The sequence below is a fragment of the Mandrillus leucophaeus genome, unplaced genomic scaffold (genome assembly GCF_000951045.1).
Source record: "Mandrillus leucophaeus isolate KB7577 unplaced genomic scaffold, Mleu.le_1.0 Scaffold1681, whole genome shotgun sequence".
Classification (NCBI taxonomy): Eukaryota; Metazoa; Chordata; class Mammalia; order Primates; family Cercopithecidae; genus Mandrillus; species Mandrillus leucophaeus.
The window spans coordinates 59031-69387 of record NW_012101678.1 but is presented as its reverse complement, the minus strand read 5'-3'; the positions used below and the strand labels follow the sequence as shown (position 1 = coordinate 69387).

The 10357-nt window shown below is 40.8% G+C and overlaps 1 protein-coding gene across 1 annotated transcript in view; it reads right to left on the bottom strand.

Moving 5' to 3' along the window:
* Window positions 1–176, bottom strand: part of LOC105537070 (poly [ADP-ribose] polymerase 8-like) — a 103292-nt gene extending 103116 nt beyond the window's left edge. The window contains exon 1 of the mRNA XM_011976546.1: window positions 79–176. The gene's annotated coding sequence lies outside the window, so the exon portion shown is untranslated. The remainder of the gene's footprint in view (window positions 1–78) is intronic.
* Window positions 177–10357: the final 10181 nt, after the last annotated feature.

Genomic DNA, 10357 nt, shown 5'->3' with positions numbered 1-10357 from the left:
ACCCGGCCCGGCTGCGGGCCGCCGGGGCTAGCAGAATATCAGCCATCCCGGGCGGGAGCCGCGTCTGCCCACCCCGACCTCCACTCGCGCTGAGAGCTGAGCGGCAGTGTAGGTAGTGAAGACTCCCTGGGGCTCCCAGCCTTCCCTCTCCGCGCCCCTCCCCCCATCACTTTTATGAATTCGACTCCACTTTCTAAAGGAATTACGAGTCATGTGGCAAACCCAAACCGGAGTGGCTGGGAAGAGAAAAGGGGGGAAAAGAAAATCTTGAAAAATTAAAAAAATAGTAAGACGAAAAAATCTTTCCTTGTTGCCACATCACATAACACGGAAAAAGCCTTGAAATTACTCCAGACGTGCACCCTCCCTTTCCCTCAGTGCCTGAGTCTTTTTCCTCCAGATGGAAGTAGTTCAACCCCTTTGGGGCGCCGTTTACGAAACACAGCCCCTTTTGAGGGACTTCCGCCTCTTGAAAAGACTCACCAGTTCTCCCTTCCTAGGTGTTTCTGTTCATGAGAAATTGTCAGAATCAACTGGCACGTTCCGGGGTCTTCCTAAAAGATGGAAACCTGTTTGGCTTGATTTTAAAAACCACTTCCTTTGACAGTCAGTGAAGGGAAAGCTACAATCCAGATGCTCAGAAATGAGATACAGATCTGATTCTCACTTTCTGTTCTGCCTAAGGACACCTCAGGCTGACGTAGCTGCCCCACCTCTGTATTGGTTTATGCCCTAGGAGAGGTCTCCAGCAGGCAATTCTCTTGTTGATCTTTTCTCCACTGAGAAGGCTCCCGCCAGTAGACCGTAACTCGTTTAGCTTTGCATTCTCAGTGCCATGTACAGCGCCTGGAATACAGGAGGGTGACCTAAATGTTGGCTGAATGCATGAATGGTCATTTCTTGCAGCCTCTTTTCATTACCCTGTCTCATCAGCTTTCTTATCAGCATAAGGGCCCAAGAATTGCCAAACTGTTTCAGACCCTTAATCAGTTTAGTTCTGATTCTAACCGTGACAACACGTTGTTCAGCACGGTAGGAATGACCGCCATCCCTGAAGGAGTCTTAAGATTTTGTATAATCAAAGATTCTATGTTCTAACTCCTTTATCTTTCAGGAAAGAAATTACAAAATAGTTTTGTTATCCAGCCATATTCACTGTGAGTTATAAAAGGAAACATTCTTCTGCATTATCGAGATCCACTGCAGCCTTTGATGTAGTAAAGCGGCAGTCACAACAGGCTGTATCTCCTGCTCAGTCCTCTCCTGAAATGCCTCCTGTTTAGAGTAGGACAGATTCAAGCCCTTAGTCCTTCCTGGATATGTTGCTTTGTGTAGGTCCTTTGGCTGCCAAAAACGCTTTCTTCTCTTCCACATCACCACTGAGAATCATGAATATTTCTTCTTCCATTATGTGCTCTAACTTCTCTAAAAGTCTGAAAGTCTATTAACTCACAAGAATTTATTTTATAGTTATCTAGCCACAAGGTTTGCATCTTCCAAGTAGAACCCTTACTACAAATAAATGTGAAATAGTTTTAAAGCTACCAAATATTTTTTTTGTCTGGATCAGCTCTTAGTTTACTACTCACTCCTTAAAATAGGCCTTCTTGTGACTTGTCCGATATTTGATTTTTTTTTTTAAGCTTCACGGGCTGCCCTGTTTTGGTTAAATAAAGCTAACCTCATCCTGTTCATGCCCTCAAGGTGTGATGTATTTAATAAATATTTTTAAATTTAAAGGAGTAAGATTAAAAAATAAAAACTAACCTATCTAGTATGTATTTCTGCAAGATAAATTTCTTTAATAAAAACTATACCAGCCTAAATCCTTCCAAGGATCTTCCAGGCTAGATCCTTATGGAATAATTTGCTCAAAGTAAGTCAGCCCATATCCAGGATCCTTTCTTTACCTTGCCCCATCTCCGAATATTTAAGTGTTTATATTACGTGTGCTCAACATACTTCCCTTATCAAAAACTATATGCACCTTTGAGATGAAACCATCCCTCCTTAAACACTCATGAGCATACAACATACACATGCATTCAGGAACATGGCACATAAGAAACCCTTCACCAATTTGTTAAATAAATAAAATCAATATTCACAGTGAGGGAGAACTCAGGTGGTATCCCAAACTAAATTGAAGACAATAATCTACATGTTGGATGATAGACTACCAAAAAAATTCCACCAGTTTAGAATAATGATTCTAAGCCAACAGATAGAATTTATTAGCGAAAAACAGAAATTTTTTGCCTATGCCAAAAGACCCAACTGTGGAAGTGTAAGGTAATGGACATGAGGCATTAAGTTCAATAATGTGATATGGGTATTAATAACTAACATTTATCCAGAACTTATTATTAACATTTATGCAGAACTTATCCAGAATTCATTAACATTTATCCAGAACTGCTAGAAACTGTTCTAAAAGTTTTACATATAGTAACTCATTTAATATTCATAATAACTGCATATACTAGCTGTTATTTTTCTCATTTTACAAAAGAGGAAACAGGCACAAAGGGATTAATTCATCTAAGATGAAACATGGACTACAAGAAACTCTTTTCTCTCTCCAAATCTTTCAGCAACTGAATTGAACTTAAAGGATTAAATGGGTACAGAAGCCACACTAGGAAGTAAACCGGCCCCGCCAGTGGCTGCAGGCCAGGAGTGAAGCCAAGAAGCCCTATGATGGATTCTGAGGAGGGCTGAAGCCTATGGACTCTAAAAATAGCCTCTGCTAGTGGCAGTTATATTTCCCTTTCTTGCATTCAACTTCCTTTCCCAAATGACCCAGCCATTAGTACAGTCTTAAGAAAAGTAAAAGCCTGACCTCTGCCATTCCATGGTTATTAAGAAGAGGATAGGAGGCAGGATTAGCAAAGAGGGGAACAGCCTTCTTTGCCAAATGCATAATACTGTCATCAGTGGTAAATGCCCATGGGGGTGCCTACCATCCTTGCTGGGCTGTGGAAACAGCACTGGGACAGTTTGCTTTTGTGGCAGAACCAGTGAAGGAGGGACAGAGTAGGGCCGAGGCATTGCTGTGAGAAGACACCACAAAGGGCCTTTAAATAAGAGTGAGGAAGTGGGATTTCATCTGAGAAAAATGGAGAGCCACTGGAAGGAAGATGATCTGAAAAGTTCTTTCTGATTATTAGAGTGGTATAGCTTCTCCTTATGGTGGTTCTGTAATGGAAGGAATGCCTGCTAAGGACCCAACTACCTTCTAAGTAGAGGGACTTCTGCAATTCTTTCCTTATAAAGCCGCTAGACTGGCATGGCAGCTCATGCCTGTAATCCCAGCACTTTGGGAGGTTGAGGTGGGAGGGTTGCTTGAGGTCAGGAGTTCAAAACCAGCCTTGGCAACATTAGAAGACCCCTGTCTCTACAAAAAATAAAATTTAGAAAAATTAGCTGGTCGTGTGGATGAATACTTGTAGTCCTAGCTACTTGGGAGGATCCCTTGAGCACTGGAATTTGAGGCTGGACCACTGCACTCTAGTTGAGGTGACAGAGCCAGACCCTGTTTCTTAAAAAAAAAAAAAAAAAAAAAACTGCCTTTGGAAACTAATCCTACTTTTCTGACCTCATCTGATAGGTCTACTATGAGAAACCAAAGACAAAGTCAACTTTGAATAAACTTGACAAGCTGAAGGAGAATTTTAGGTGATGTATTGTGGAATTTATCCCACTTTGGTTCTTACCATCCCCCTGTTAAGTTACTAAGGTCAAATGTGACAGCACAGCAGTGATGCTGAGATTTTATGGCATCTAACATCTTAACTAACCTAAGTAATACTAAAGCTACAGCATGAAACCTTAACTCTTCTTTCTAGTTCCAAATTTCACTTTAATTTAGATCCATTTTTCCTATAAAATTTTAATTCCCCTTTCTACCTAGAAGCATCCTAGACCATAATTAGATGAGATGCCTCACTGTGCCATGCAAGCAAACTCATTCTTAGCTTGTACTCACTCATATTAATTCCTTCTTTTGAATACCTCTTTTGCTTTTTCTTGGTACGTAAATACTATATGAATATATTCGCAGTGCAAGTGGTTTAAGACGTATATTAGAACATAAAGTAAAATGTGAAAATTCTTACCTATCCTGACCCCTAACTCCACTCTTCGTCCCAGAATTAACTAGTATTAATAATTATGTGGGAATGTCTTGTGTTATTGCATTCTCATATCTTCACACAGATGTACATATGTTGACAGATTTATACATATAAATTTTAATTTAGGCTGGGCATGGTAGCTCATGCCTGTAATCCCAGCACTTTGGGAGGCCAAAGTGGGTGGATTGCTTGAGGTCAGGAGTGCGAGACCGGCCTGGGCAACGTGGTAAAACCTCGTTTCTGCTAAAAGTACAAAAATTAGCCGGGTGTGGTGGCATATACCTGTAGTCCCAGCTACTCAGGAGGCTGGGGCATAAGAATCGCTTGAACCCAGGAGGCAGAGGTTGCAGTGAGCCAAGATGGCACCATTGCACTCCAGCCTGGGTGACACAGTGACTCTGTCTCAAAATATAATAATAACTTAATGGCACTACATAATATATATTGTTTTACAACTTGATTTTTTTTTTTTTTTTGAGATGGAGTCTTGCTGTGTCACCAGGCTGGAGTGCAGTGGCATGATCTCGGCTCACTGCAACCTCCACCTCCCTGGTTCAAGCAATTCTCTTGCCTCAGCCTCCCGAGTAGCTGGTATTACAGGCGTGCACCACCACACCCAGCTAATTTTTTGTATTTTAGTAGAAACGGGGTTTCACCATGTTAGCCAGGATGGTCTCCATCTCCTGACCTCGTGATCCACCCCACTCAACCTCTCAAAGTGCTGGGCTTACAGGCATGAGCCACTGCGCCTGGCCACAACTTAATTTTTCTACTTGTCTTGAAGAGCTTTCTTTCTTTGTCATGGAAAGAGATCTAGCTCATTCTGTTTAGCCACTGCAGAGAATGATATTGAATGAATGCACTATAATAAGTGTTAACCACACTTCTGCAGTCATGATGGCTTTTGCAAAATGTTTTGTGATTAAAACAATTTACAACAAATGCACAACTTTATGCACGGTGTCAGCAGTTTCTTTGGGAAGTGAATTGACTGGATCACAGGGAGCTGGCAATTTAAAAATTTGATAGATACAAGCAAATTGCTCTCAAAATTACTTTATCATTTTAAACTCCATTGTTTTTGAGAATACCTAATTCCCTACAACATTCCCCAACAGTATACAGAAATTGTCTTTAATTTTTTTTTTTTTCTAACCAGCTAGGTGTAAAGTATTCATCTTGTTTTTATCTGTAGTTCCCTAATTGTTAGTAATACTGAGCATTTTGTCAAGTCAGTTTGTATAGTCTCTGTATGAATGCCTGTCATTTCCTCTATTTTTTAATTGAATTTTTTGTTTGTATTATTTATTTGTAGAAGTTTTTATATATTCTAGATAGCAATTCATTTTCTGTTATAGATACTCTTTAATTACACAAAAACCTTAAATTTTTATTGTTAGAAAATAAAAAATACACTTTGGGAGGCCGAGGCGGGCAAATCACCTGAGTTAAGGAGTTCGAGACCAGCCTGGTCAACATGACAAAACCCCATCTTTACTAAAAATACAAAAATTAGCTGGGCATGGTGGTATGCCCTTGTAATCCCCAGTTACTCAGGAGGCTGAGGCAGGAGAATCACTTGAATCCGGGAGATGGAGGTTGCAGTGAACCGAGATCACACCACTGCACTCCAGCCTGGGTGACAGAACGAGATTCCGTCTCAAAAAAAAAAGAAAAGAAAAAGAAAAAGAAAAAATTTTAAGCCACCTCCAGACCAAATGCTACCTTCTTCAAAAAAAAATGTGTCTTGATTTTTCCAACTCGCTAATCTTCCCTCATCCTTAAACTCCCCATTTCTAGACTATAAGTTCCTTGCATGCAGGAACTGTTTTTACTGCTCTTTGTAACCATGGAAGAGGTTATCATAGGGACTATCTTAACACACTAATAGTCCCCAACTTATGATAGCTCGACTTTAGATTTTACAACTTTACAGTGGTGTGAAAGCAATACACATTCAGTGGAAACCTTACTTCAAGTGCCCACACAATCATTCTGTTTTTCATTTTCAGTACAGTATTCAAAAATTATATGATATATTCAACACTCATTTATAAAATAGGCTTTGTGTTAGATAATTTTGCCCAACTATAGGCAAAGGTAAGTATTTTGAGCACATTTAAGGTAGGCTAGGCTAAACAATGATGCTCAGTACGTTTATATATTAAATGCATTTTCTCCTTTTGATATTTTCAACTTATGAGTTGACTGGGACATGACCCTATCATAAGCTAAGGAGCGTTTGTAATGCACAAGGAGGGGTCTTAGTTATTGTCTTTTATTGCTGTAGTTTCTAAATTCCTTGAGATTTGAATTCTACCTGCTACTTCTTTGTTTTCACTGCCCCTAAATAGCCCATAGAATAACGTTTAGTAGGTTGGAGTCACACAATATACACGCATTGATTGATTGATTTTATTTTGCACTCGCTTTCAAAGTTTCATGTTTTCTTTATAAAAGAGAAGCATTTCCCCAAGAGTGTTTTATAGGATATTAATTTCATATTATGTAATGAGGTTTTCTCCCAAAACAGATCTAGGTCCAAGTAAGTTTGGAGGAAAATAGATTAAATAAAGTTAAATAAATTTTTCTCTTAATAATTTTAAGCCTGTAATATGCCTACTATGACATCTCAAAATGTTGTTTTTGTTTTTTGAGACAGGGTCTCCTACTGTCACCCAGGCTGGAGTGCAGTGGCACAATCACGGCTCACTGCAGCCTCTACCTCCTGGGTTCAAGTCATCTTCCCACCTCAGCCTCCCAAATAGCTACAGGCACAAGCCATCACGCCCAGTTAAAAAAAAAATTGTAGAGCCAGGGTCCAACTATGTTGCCCAGGCTATTCTCAAACTCCTGGGCTCAAGTGATCCTCCTGCCTTTACTTCCCAAAGGGCTGGGATTACAGGTGTGGCCATGTGCCTGGCCCCACAAAGTTTTAATTGACTTTTGAGTTTGTTCGGTTGGTTGGTTGATTTTTGCAGTGCTTACTTAGGAATAGGATTCCATGTAATTTCAAAAATGTTTTTAAAATTCAGGTAAAAACATCTGTATTATTTTTCTCGTTTGTGGTATTAATTATCAAACAATTTTAACACTCATCTCAAGAAAGGCTTGTGGTGACTGGGATTTGGAGTAAAACAGACTCAACTTCTGACTTTTACTGGAGTGAAACGGACTGCAGCTCCTAGATATGTGAACTTGGGCAAGCTACACAATTTCTTACTACATAAAATCTCAGTTTTCTCATCTGAAGAATGAGGAGAACAAAGGTTTCTATCTCTTTATAGTTGTAGAAGAGAATAAAATGAGATAAACACAGGCAAAAAAAAATCTAAGTTGCTGAATAAGAATTATTTATTATTAAGGAGCCACTTTTACTCTCTCCTCACCCTTCTATACAAATGATTAATTCATCCTTTGTTTCCCCAGTTTAGCTGGTAGTTTTCTATCACGTTTTTTGGATTCATTTGTTTCAAGTAAATGGTAAGTCCCTGCATAGAGACTTCCTCTTATTTCTATTTGTAAACCCCATGGGCTTGGTGTCATCTGGGAATGCAGAGAGATTTAAGGCAGAGAGAGAAGCTTGAAGGAATAGTAGAACAAATCCCTCCCAGGAGGTACATTTTCTTATTGGCAATCACAATCCAGTCTTGCCTTCTTGAGGCCTCATCCAGGGTCACTGTATTTGTCAGAAAACATTTGATTGCATGACAGAACTGTAACTCAAACCAGCAAAGACAAGATACAATTTATTCACTGGTACAATGGCAAAGCATGCTTAGATGACCTAGCTGACAAAGCAAGAGCTGGAGGTCCCAGGGACTCGGAATTGAACAGGGAACTCAACCAGAACTTTCTCTTTTCCATTTCTGTTTGGCAGTTTTTTGTTTTGTTTTGTTTTTTGAGATGGAGCCTTGCTCTGTCACCAGGCTGGAGTGCAGTAGCACAATCTTAGCTGACTGCAACCTCTGCCTCCTGGCTTCAAGCGATTCTCCTGCCTCAGCCTCCTGAGTAGCTGGGAGTACAGACACGTGCCACCATGCCCAGCTAATTTTTGTATTGTTAGTAGAGATCGGGTTTCACCGTGTTGGCCAGGATGATCTCAATCTCTTGATCTTGTGATCCACCCGCCTCGACCTCCCAAAGTGCTGGGATTATAGGCGTGAGCCACCCTGCCTGGTTGGCAGTTTCTTTTAAGTAACAGGAAAAATTGTCCTGTGGTAATCCCAGATCTATGACATACCAGTTTAGTAAACTCAGTGGGGGAAGGATAACTTTTTTTCCTCCATACTCTAAATAATTAATCTCAGGATAAAAATGATACCATTCGCTACCCACATTGGATCAAGGGCCCATCTTTGGGACAAGCACTGTTGCCAAGTGGATGAGATAGTAAGATTTGCTGAGCCCAAGTCAAGTACCTATTCCTGTGTTGAGGGGCAGCATGTGGGAAAGATGAAGGCAATATCTCCCACTGGTCTACTGCTAGTCTGATCAAAAGTCCTTTGCTACACCAGTTCACTGCATTTCCCTAGGCTGGATCTGGCATAATCACTCATCTTTTCGAGGGTGAATCATATTTTTTAAAAAAAGGATGATTTTGTTCCTCACAGTTTGGATTTCTTCTAATTTTACTCTCTCAGTGCAATAATTATAGTTGCAGGCTATGCTCCATGTTGGTGCCCCTCCTCTGTTCTTAGGCCAGTTATAGCACTTACCACATTTACTGTTTGTCTGCCTTTGTAAGAGGCTAAGCAAATGTGCTTGAAGCCTGAGTAATTTGCTCTCTTCAACAGTGTTTCTCCCAGACGTAAGCTAATGTGTGAAACACAGAGAGCACCCAAAACGTACTTGTTAAAAGAAAGAAAGATCAAAACCTTCCAAGGTGCAAAATAGAACACAGACAAGAGGCGTAGAACTCAGATTGAATTGGAGATGGAGGTTTGGGGGTGTCAGAGATGCTGAGTGTGGAAGGAAGAGTAGGCGTGGAGAAAGTAAAGAACATTCTAGGTAGTGGGGAGACATAGAGACAGCGGTGCGCTGGAACTGGCTCACATAAAAATGCAAGAACACTTGTGCACTTCTCTTCCCAACTTCACACTCAGGGATTTCACATTGGTAGGTGGATGTCAGCCGTGGTGGGAGTATTTACACCACAGAAATTGGAACCACCACAAAGCACTGCTTCTGTTCTGTTGCCAGAGAGCGGACCATTAAATATTTGCCATGCCACTATATAAAAGCACAAAGGGGACAGGAATGTTGCTATAGATGAGGCTATAAAGGTATCTGGAAATCAAGTCATGGAGGAACTTAAATTTTAAGCACAGGCTGGGCGCAGTGGCTCACCCCTGTAATCCTAGCACTTTGGGAGACTGAGGCGGGTGGATCACCTGAAATCAGGAGTTCGAGATGAGCCTGGCTAACATGGCGAAAACCCGTCTCTACTTAAAATACAAAAATTAGCTGGGCATGGTGGTGCGCCTGTAGTCCCAGTTCCTCGGGAGGCTGAGGCAGGAGAATCACTTGAACGTAGGAGGCAGAGGTTGCGGAGAGCTGAGATCGTGCCTCTGCACTCCAGCCTGAGCAACAGAGCTTTCTCAAAAGAAAAAAGAAATTAAGCACAGTCCTCTGAATTTCTTAGCCACTGAAAGATTTTGAAAGGGAAGGCATGACATGACTTGATCAGTATCTGCTGGCTAGCATTCTTCAACAATAGTTTTGCATGGCAAACTTGGCAGAAGGTGGCATAAATAGTCACTTTATATTAAATGCTTGCAGTTCTAGGGAAGTTATTACCTGTCCTAGCAAATCAATCTTATCCTACAGTTTACCCTAGAACTGTGCTAGACCCAATCTAAGCTTGATTCCATCAGGCCCAGGTGTGGCCACAACAGCAGCACCACTTTAAATCTGTGCCAGTAGCTCATATATTTTATATAGTACAAATCTGTTTCCTCATACCACCTGGCACACCAGCCTGCATAATGTTGACATTAGCAAGCTTCCAACAAAAAGGTTGGCAGCCCTAGCCATATTTTTTTCTTTTCTGTCTAGGTTATTTTAGGTGTGGACCTACTTAATACCAGAGGCATGAACTAAATAGGTTTTCATATTGCTTCCAAATCTATGAATATATACAGAGAAAAGTTTATTCATGAAAGAGGGAAGGAAGGAAGGAAGGAAGGAAGGAAGGAAGGAAGGAAGGAAGGAAGGAAGGA